The sequence below is a fragment of the Otolemur garnettii genome, unplaced genomic scaffold, assembly GCF_000181295.1.
Source record: "Otolemur garnettii isolate 467f Iridium unplaced genomic scaffold, OtoGar3 scaffold00067, whole genome shotgun sequence".
Taxonomy (NCBI): Eukaryota; Metazoa; Chordata; class Mammalia; order Primates; family Galagidae; genus Otolemur; species Otolemur garnettii.
The window spans coordinates 1083393-1091451 of record NW_003852462.1 but is presented as its reverse complement, the minus strand read 5'-3'; positions in this window follow the sequence as shown (position 1 = coordinate 1091451).

The window sequence follows — 8059 nt, the reverse complement described above, 5'->3', positions numbered from 1 at the left end:
CAGTGGCAGCTGCTGGGCACTGGGGCGCCATGGACATCGTCAGCATCAGTTTCTTCACATGTCCCAATTGAGCCCCTAGTTGTCTCTCTAAAAGCAGCTCCTCCTTCTTGGCAGCAGGACGGTGCAGGCAGAGAAGTGAGGTCAGGTTCATAGATGGCTGTGTAAACAGCCAAGCACAGCCTCTCAGGTTCAGGCAGGAAGACCCACCTGGAGGTCGGGCTGCTCTCCAGGAGGCACCAGGGGCCTGGGCAGAGGCAGATGAGGCTAGGGTACAGAGAGCCAAGCAAGTATGTAGGGTGGTAGACTCCGTGTCCCTGTAAGTGTTCTGGCAGGCACTGAAGGCATGGGGGAAACTCCTCCTCTGGCAGGGGCTGAGCCTCCCAGGGGACCCAGGGGCTCTGAGCTCTACCTGCCCAAGGCTGAAGAGTCCAGGGTGCCCGCAAGCCTGTTTGGCAAGGGAGCACCATTTGGAGAGGTGCCAGCACACTGCTGCCTGGGGCTGTGGGGAGCTGAATGTCCCCCAGGGGACCCACACTCCCACTTGGGAGAGCAAGGCAGGCAGACACCCTCACCCCACCTGCCAAGAGCCACCAGCAAGGCTGTACCGCCCAGCCCCAGGGGTGTCAGGCCATCCTGAAGTTCCCAGTGTCCAGACTGAGGGCTGATGGTTGGCCACAGCTGTGGGATTGGTCCTCTGAGCCCTGGTGGCCCTGGGGGTGCCCTGGGGTTGGGTGCAAACACCCTCACCTCCCACCTGGCTGGGCCACTGCAGACTCCAGTCAGGCTGGGCTTGTGAGTGGAGTAGGTGTAGGAGACCCTGGGATGGCTGGGTGATGGCGAGTTGCGTGTTCCTGAACCCCTAAGATGGCATCTGAGCCCCAGGTCACCTGCATCTGCCCCTCAGATAATACCCTGTTTCTGTCAAGAGTAAAACAAAAAAAATGATGTTTCAGTTTAGGGGAAAAAATATGGCTGGGAATGGCCACAGCCACTGTTCCTGGTGCCTTGAGAGATGCCCACTGGCATTTAATCCCCAATAAGCATCCTCAGAAAACCTACAGTAGGAAACCCAGAGCCATCATTCCACACACGACACCCAGGGGTAAAGGGGCTGCATCATGGCAGCCTCCCTCTTGGTAGCAGGCAGGTATCATCAGCAGACACTGGCCTGCCAGTCAGTGAGGGGTCTGTAAACTCTGGAGCGGGCACAAGCCAGGCAAGCCCCTCGACTTCTAGGCAGGGGGGCAGGTGGGGGGGGTCCTAGGGCAAGGGAGGTAGCTAGACCTGGCCAAGGTGTCCTTTCTCCACCCCTCCAGCTCCGTGCCACGATGGGCCTGGGGACTCACAGGCAAGGGGAGTAGAGGAGCCTCTTCTGGCTAGTGTGTGTCCCACCTGCTAGACAGTTGGCCTTTGAGGGCTACAGCCCCTGGGACTCACCCACCCCAGCCCCTGCTCCTTACACTGTATCCCACAGTTGAAGTGTACAGGAAGTTTGAATTCTATAGAAAAGAGGATCTGTGCAGACACCCAGCAGGCAATACACAGAGGAGCCTGCAAGGTCCAACCCTAACCCTAACCCAGCACAGAAAAGTACCTGCAGACTCCACTGACTAGCCGTGGCGCTCAGCCCCCAGAAGCCATCCATCCAAGAGCCATGGGGAGGTGACAGAGGGCTGGCCTCCAGCCCCAGTCCTGTCAGCCTTGCTCTGCTGGGCCTGTCCTGGGGTCCTCACTGTCCAACCCCACCACAAGTCTCCTGCTAGCTAATGGGCCCCATGTGGGATCCGCCCATTGCCTATGAAGCCCTCTTCCCCGTCGTTCAGGATGTAAGAGTGGGCGTGCCCATACAAGGGACAAAGTCCAGCAGGCGCTCCAGTAGACTGGCCTACCCTCACTGTCCTCTGACACGAGGCATAATTCCTGTGCATGCTGGACCCACACCCAGCACGTGGGGACCTTGATGAGTGAGTGAAGGGACACTCCGGCACATTGCTGCTGTTCTCTGGGGGCCTTGGCAGTGAGCAGGGGCCATGTACCACTGGGGCCACCCCACCCTAGTCTTTCTTGCAGGCTCCCTTCTGTGTTGGGTGGGAGGGTGTATCCTGGTGGTAGCAAGGCTGTATGGATATCTGGGGTCAAGGTGGGGCAGTGTCTATTTCTGGCCTAAAGATTGGGGCCTCTGGGAGGTCTCCCCTGGGATTCACTGGCAGATGGCCCAGATAAGAGGCCTTGGACCTCAAGGTCCTCACCTTTGGGCCCACTCACACTTGCCCTGCAATGGGCTGGACTTCTGGCTACCCTCCCCTACTTTCCCCAAGGAGCTGGGGAGAAGGCTCCAGTCGTGTCCCCTGGCCTCATCCCCTTCCTGTACCCCAGCAATCCTCTGACTTCGTAGGGTGCAGAACCCTGGCCCCTGCACTTAATGGATATTGAGAACGGAACAAAGAGCTCTGTGGCAGAGGTGGAAGCCCTCACCTGGGTCCCGTGTGCACATGAGAGACAAAGACAGAGAGACAGAAACAGAGAGAAAGAGATAAGAAAGAGACGGAGAAAAAAAGACAGAAGGAAACACAGAAGAGAGGAAGAGAGACAGAGAGAATGACAAACCAAGGGGAGGAAAGCTGGAGGCAGGGTGTTGCCTCACCCTGTAGGCTTACAGCAAGGCCTCCAGGAGTCACTGGGCCTGTCTCAGCAAGACCCCTGCCCAGCAAACAGCTCTAACACCAGCCTATTCCTGCTTCTGTCTCCTCAGAACAGGAGACAGCCACTCAGGCGGGTCCTAATAGAAGGGAACCCAGGCAGGGCTGGCAAGGGGAGCTCAGAGGCTGGATAGGGGTTCTGAGCAGCAGGGAGAAGCCTGCCCAGGCCATCGGCCCTTCGGCAAGCCTGGGGAAACTGCTGGAGCCCAGAGGTACCTGCCCTGGCTTGCCTTGGTGTGAGGTTTCTAGGCCTCTGCAGTGTGCTGGCAGCCCCATTGTCATGGCCTAGGACTTGTTCTCTGGTGGGGACTGTAAGTAGGATGTCAGAGGCTAGCCAGGCAGCCTTGATAGCACTCAGCCACCAGGCCAGTGCCTGGTGAGGACCAGCTGACCTTTCTGCCCCCCACGTTGACATTGTCACTCTTTTTATTTATTTATTGCAGTTTTGGCCAGGGCCAGGCTTGAACCCACCACCCCTGGTATATGGGACTGGTGCCCTACTCCTTTTTATTTTATTTTTATTAAATCATAACAGTGTACATTAATACTATCATGGGGTACAGTGTACTGTTTCTCTATACAATTTAAAGTACTTTCATCCAACTGGTTAACATAGCCTTCATGTCTTTTTCTTAGTCATTGTTAAGACATATTCTACATTTAGAGAGATTCACATATACCCTTATAGGATGAACCATAGGCATGATCCCGCCAATCACCCTCCCTCCACCCACCTTCCCCTCTCCCCTCTCTCCCCTCTCCCCAAGTTCCTGGGCTAAAATTGGGTTATAGCTTTCCTATGAAAGCTATAAATTAGTTTTATAGCGGGGTGCCCTACTCCTTAAGCCATAGGTGCCACCAACATTGTCACTCTTGAAAACTCTGGACATCCCTCCTTCTGGTGCCTCTACTGCCCACCTGCCTGCCCTGGGCAACCACAGTTGGGAGCCAAGACAGGGTGCCCTGACAAAGCAGCTCCAGAGCCCCAGTGCAGTGGCCTGTCTGTGGGGCCTCCTCCCGGGGGGGCCCTGGGCAAGCAGTAGGTCTGGGGTAAAGAGGAGGGTGCTACCTACCCCAGTTCTCTAACCTTTTTGGGTCCGGGGGCCAACCACAGCCAGGCATGGGCCTCCACAAAGGGTCCTGGCACTGCCCATCTGCCTCAGCAGCTCCCAGGCCTGCGGGCCCAGTGCCAACAGGGAAGGCCTGGCCTCAGGATTTGCCCTGGGCACCCTGCCCCAGCTGCAGGGCCTGGGTCTTCCTGGTGCCAGAGCCAGTGTGAAGAGACCCTGCCACATTGTCCCTGAGCCTGGGCGGGCATCATCACCTATCCTCAAGGGCTCTTCTTCCACTGGACTAGTCATTCACACTGAGGGCCCCATGATGCCTCTCACCTGGGGACTCTAGGAGCAACAGGAGCACATCCAGAGCACTGCAAGGGAGACACGGGGGTACTCACTTGGGGAGCATTTACACAACTGCAAGGCTGGGCAGGGGCAGGCACCTGGGGGGCCTTTTCTTCCAGGGAGCTCTGAGTAGGCAGCCTGCCTAGAGGAAACATAAGGGTCCCAGAGGATGCAGGCCCGCTCAGCAGACCAGCAGAGTATGTGAGTTCAGGGTTACCACAGCAAACCTAGAGGGCAGGAGGGGTCTGGGGTCTCCCGCGCTTGGGTCTGCCAAGCACCCCAGGTTCCTGCTGGTGCGGGGGGGGGGGGGGCTCAGAGCAACCGGCGCTCCAGGAAGAGGTGCCTCCCACTCTGCCAGCAGTGACTTGCCTCAGGCTTGGGCGTGCTGGCCTGCGTGGCCCCCAGGGACCCTGACACACTGAGCCTGGAGGAGTCCACCGACCCTCATGGAGCAGAATGGGGAAGCCGTTTCTCAGGGGCCCCAGGAGCCCCCCCCCCCCGCACACCCAGAGAAGCAGTTCTGTTTCGCTGTGGGGTCGCACGAAGACCCCAGGCCCGGCCAAAGGGTGCCCGAACTTTCCCTTGACACACCCCCTCGGAGAACGGGCCCTAGGGAGTCAGGCAACCCAGCGGGCAGGGAGGAAGGCGGAGAAGGGCACTTCTGGCCTCCCGCCGCCCACCCCCGCAGGGCCGGCCCAGGGACTCCCACCCCGCTCGGGGCCGCGCGGCCGTGATGGAGCGGAGGCCCCAGACGCCGCAGGAGGTGGGCTGCCCCTCCGGGCTCGCCTCACCACTCCCGCCGGAAGCCCCGGCGCCCCCGCCCGTCGGAATCCCAGGCGCGCGGCCGAGTTGGCTGGAGCCCCGCCCCGGTAGCACGGGCGGCGGGCGGGGGAGCGGAAGCGGCGGGAAGGGAAAGGAAACTGAATCGGCTGGGGGGGATTTGGCGGCCTCCCTCCTAGGAAGCCCCGACTGCAGGGGAGCCCCGTCCGCGCTGGCCAGGAGGGAGCTCTGCCTCCCCAACCCTGGCCTCATAGGACGTGGCCTTCCTGCCTGCCTGCCGGACGTCCCCGGGGACGCCCAAGCTCGACTAGGGGGCAGCGGGGCGGAGCCGCGCAGGCGCAGGCATCGGGCCCGGGGACCCCCAAACAGCGTTGGCGGAGTAGCAAGGGTGGGCTGCCGGGCCAAGGGTCCCGGCGCCCTCCACTCTGTCAGCCTGGCTTCTGGCCCGGCCGGAAGGAGCAAGATTCAGCCTGTCCCGGAGCCAGCGCTGCAATTCCCGGGTATCCTCTGCCGCCGCCCTTCCCTGGGCACGCTGGGAGGCCCGGGAAGGAGCCCAGCGTGCGCCCGAGTGGGGGCTCTGGACGCAGCCCTGGTGAGAAGCCAGAAACAAGATGAAGCCTGGCAGGGTTTTCTGGGCACCCCACCGCAGGGGTGCCGAGTGGGGCGGGCACCCAGTGCCAGAGTCTTGCCATTCACGTTATAGGCCAGCCTATGTCCCACACAGAGTGCCCGACCACCCCCCACCCCCCCCAGGCCACTTGGTGCCCCATAGAAGGATGCCAGACGTGGACTAGCCTCCCTGGACCAGAGGGACCCTGACCTACTGGAATCCCCCAATTCTTGGCCTGTCCAGAGACAGGGAACGTGGATGGCCAGAGGCTCACTCCAGATGCCAGCATTAGCCCTCCCTGAGTCACGAAATGCAAAGACAGCCCTTCCTATCCCTCCAGATCCCCCAAGGCCTTGGGGGGAAAGAGTCTGTTCTGAGACTGTCCTTAGAAATGGGCTGGGGTGTGGACCACATCACCCATACAGGATATCTCTTTGGGACCAGCAGTCCGAACTCCTAAGGCTGCCCAGGGTCTGCTTCCTCCATGCATGACCCCCTTGGTGGGCATCATCTCCATGAGGCAGGGATGGAGTGCAGCATGTCGTCTCGGGGTACCCATCCTCTCCCAGCCCTTAGCCTTCCCAGAAGTTGCCTGACCAGGATGCAACTTGCAGGAGGGGCTGTCAGGGACAGTCTGACGGATCTAGACCAGAGGAGATGACTAGATATTGAGGAGCAGTGGCTACCAAATGGCTGGAGCACGTGGGACTCTGAGATCTGGTGTGGTGGCCTGCTGGGCCTGCACAAGGGCCTTTCCAAGGCCTTTGGCCCCCTGACAACCCAGGGCTGTGTGTCCCCATTTCTGGGCTGAGTTGGGCAGCCAGGAGTCCACTGGGCATGTTTTCATGGGATTTGAGTGCTTGGCCCCCATGTCTGACAATGGCATGGACAGTCAGCCCAGGGATGGCCCTGTCTGGGCCTGATGGTGGGTCCTCTGCTTCCACCTCAAGCTCCCTCCTTCCCGTGGGTGCCTGGGACCTGGAGTTTTCCGGAACAGTGTGGCCCAGAGCCTGGGCTGAGCTTCCTGCCAGTGAGAGCTGCCAGGCTTGGCCACGGGAATTGGAAGTTCCATCCCCAGCCCAGCTGGACACCTGGCCCAGCAAAGGACACAGTGAAGACAAGTCAGGCTGGCCTCCCCTCTCCACCTCCCCCCTGCATTGGGGCCACCTGCTCCAGGGCTGGGTGCCCCAGCCGTCATGGCCCTGACCCGCCTGGCACAGGCTGGGCACAGATGGCTATGTGCGTCACCAAGAGCATGGGGTCGCAGGGGTGAGCATCAAGTCCCCAGATATTCTGTCTCCAACCCTCCCCAAGGTGGCCTGGAGCAGGGTGGGAGTTTCTGTGGGGAATGGGCTGCCCTGAAACAAGCCCCAGCACCAGCACCTCAGGATCACAGCCCCATGTGTTCCCATGGGCACAGTGTCCTGGGAAGAGGGCAAGCCAGCCCCCTTCTTCCCTGTGGGGTCCCCACCTGCTTACAGGTGGTGCTCCCTGGGTCCTAGGCCCAGGATACCTAGAGCAGGGCCACCAGTTACCTGGAGGCCCCCCAGCAGAGTAGGTAGGAACCTCCCCAACCCTGGGTTCCCCAGAGCTCCGGGCTACCTCCTCCGGGCCAAAGAGACAAGCAGGGCTGGTGGGGCCAGGCCTGGGCCAGGAGCCAGGTGAGGGCATGGGTGGGTAGATGAATATCCAGCTCAGAGCCCCTCCCGACTCCACGGCCTCAGAGCAGGGAAGAGCTGAGCATGCACAGAGTGGACCACAGCCCCATACTTGGGCAGGCTCTTGTGGTAACTGATGGGGAGCGCGTCTGCTTTCCACTGAGGATGTGCTATGTCACCAGCCACAGCCTCACCCCTTGGCCTTTGGAAGCAGGCACCAGCAAGAAGAGAGGGTGCTGAGAGCTGCCAGCCAGGGTCAAGGCTGGAGATATAGCCCTAAAGTCCCCACAGAGGCCCTGGCCAGTGTGGACAGGGGAGGCCTGGAACAGGGCAAGGAGGACCAGCTCTGGGGAGGTTCTGACACTGGGAGACTGCTGGCCTCATCTACCCTGGGTCAGGGGTTGCCAAAGTCTTTTAACACTGAGTTTATACCCAAAGCTGAATCTCAAAGTGAAGCCCAGGGCAGCTTAGGAAACAAATACAAGCCCCATGTTCCTAGGACATACCGCTGGCACCCCAAGCCTCCAAGCCTCAAGGAAGGTAGCCATAAGACCACAAGGTGCTCCAGCCTGGTGGGTAGACACCCACACTGGCCACAGGAATAGCCACATAGCCCAGCCACGGCCTTGCCTGCCTCTCTCCTCACTGCTTTCCACAGGACCTGTGACATTTGACCTGTTGTTTTCTCCTGCAGTATCACCAGTGCAGCTTTGGAGCAAGTCTGAGGCACATACCCTGTGTTGGGGACACTGGGGTGGGAGGCAATGCCCAGCAAGGGTGAGTCCCAACCACATGGAGATGGCTCTGCTTTTGGACCCTATCTGCACCCCCCGAGGGCACGTGCCCAGGACAGGGTATCACAAGCCTCTGGCACTTGCGCCCCTCAAGGGCTAGCCCTGCCACTCATCT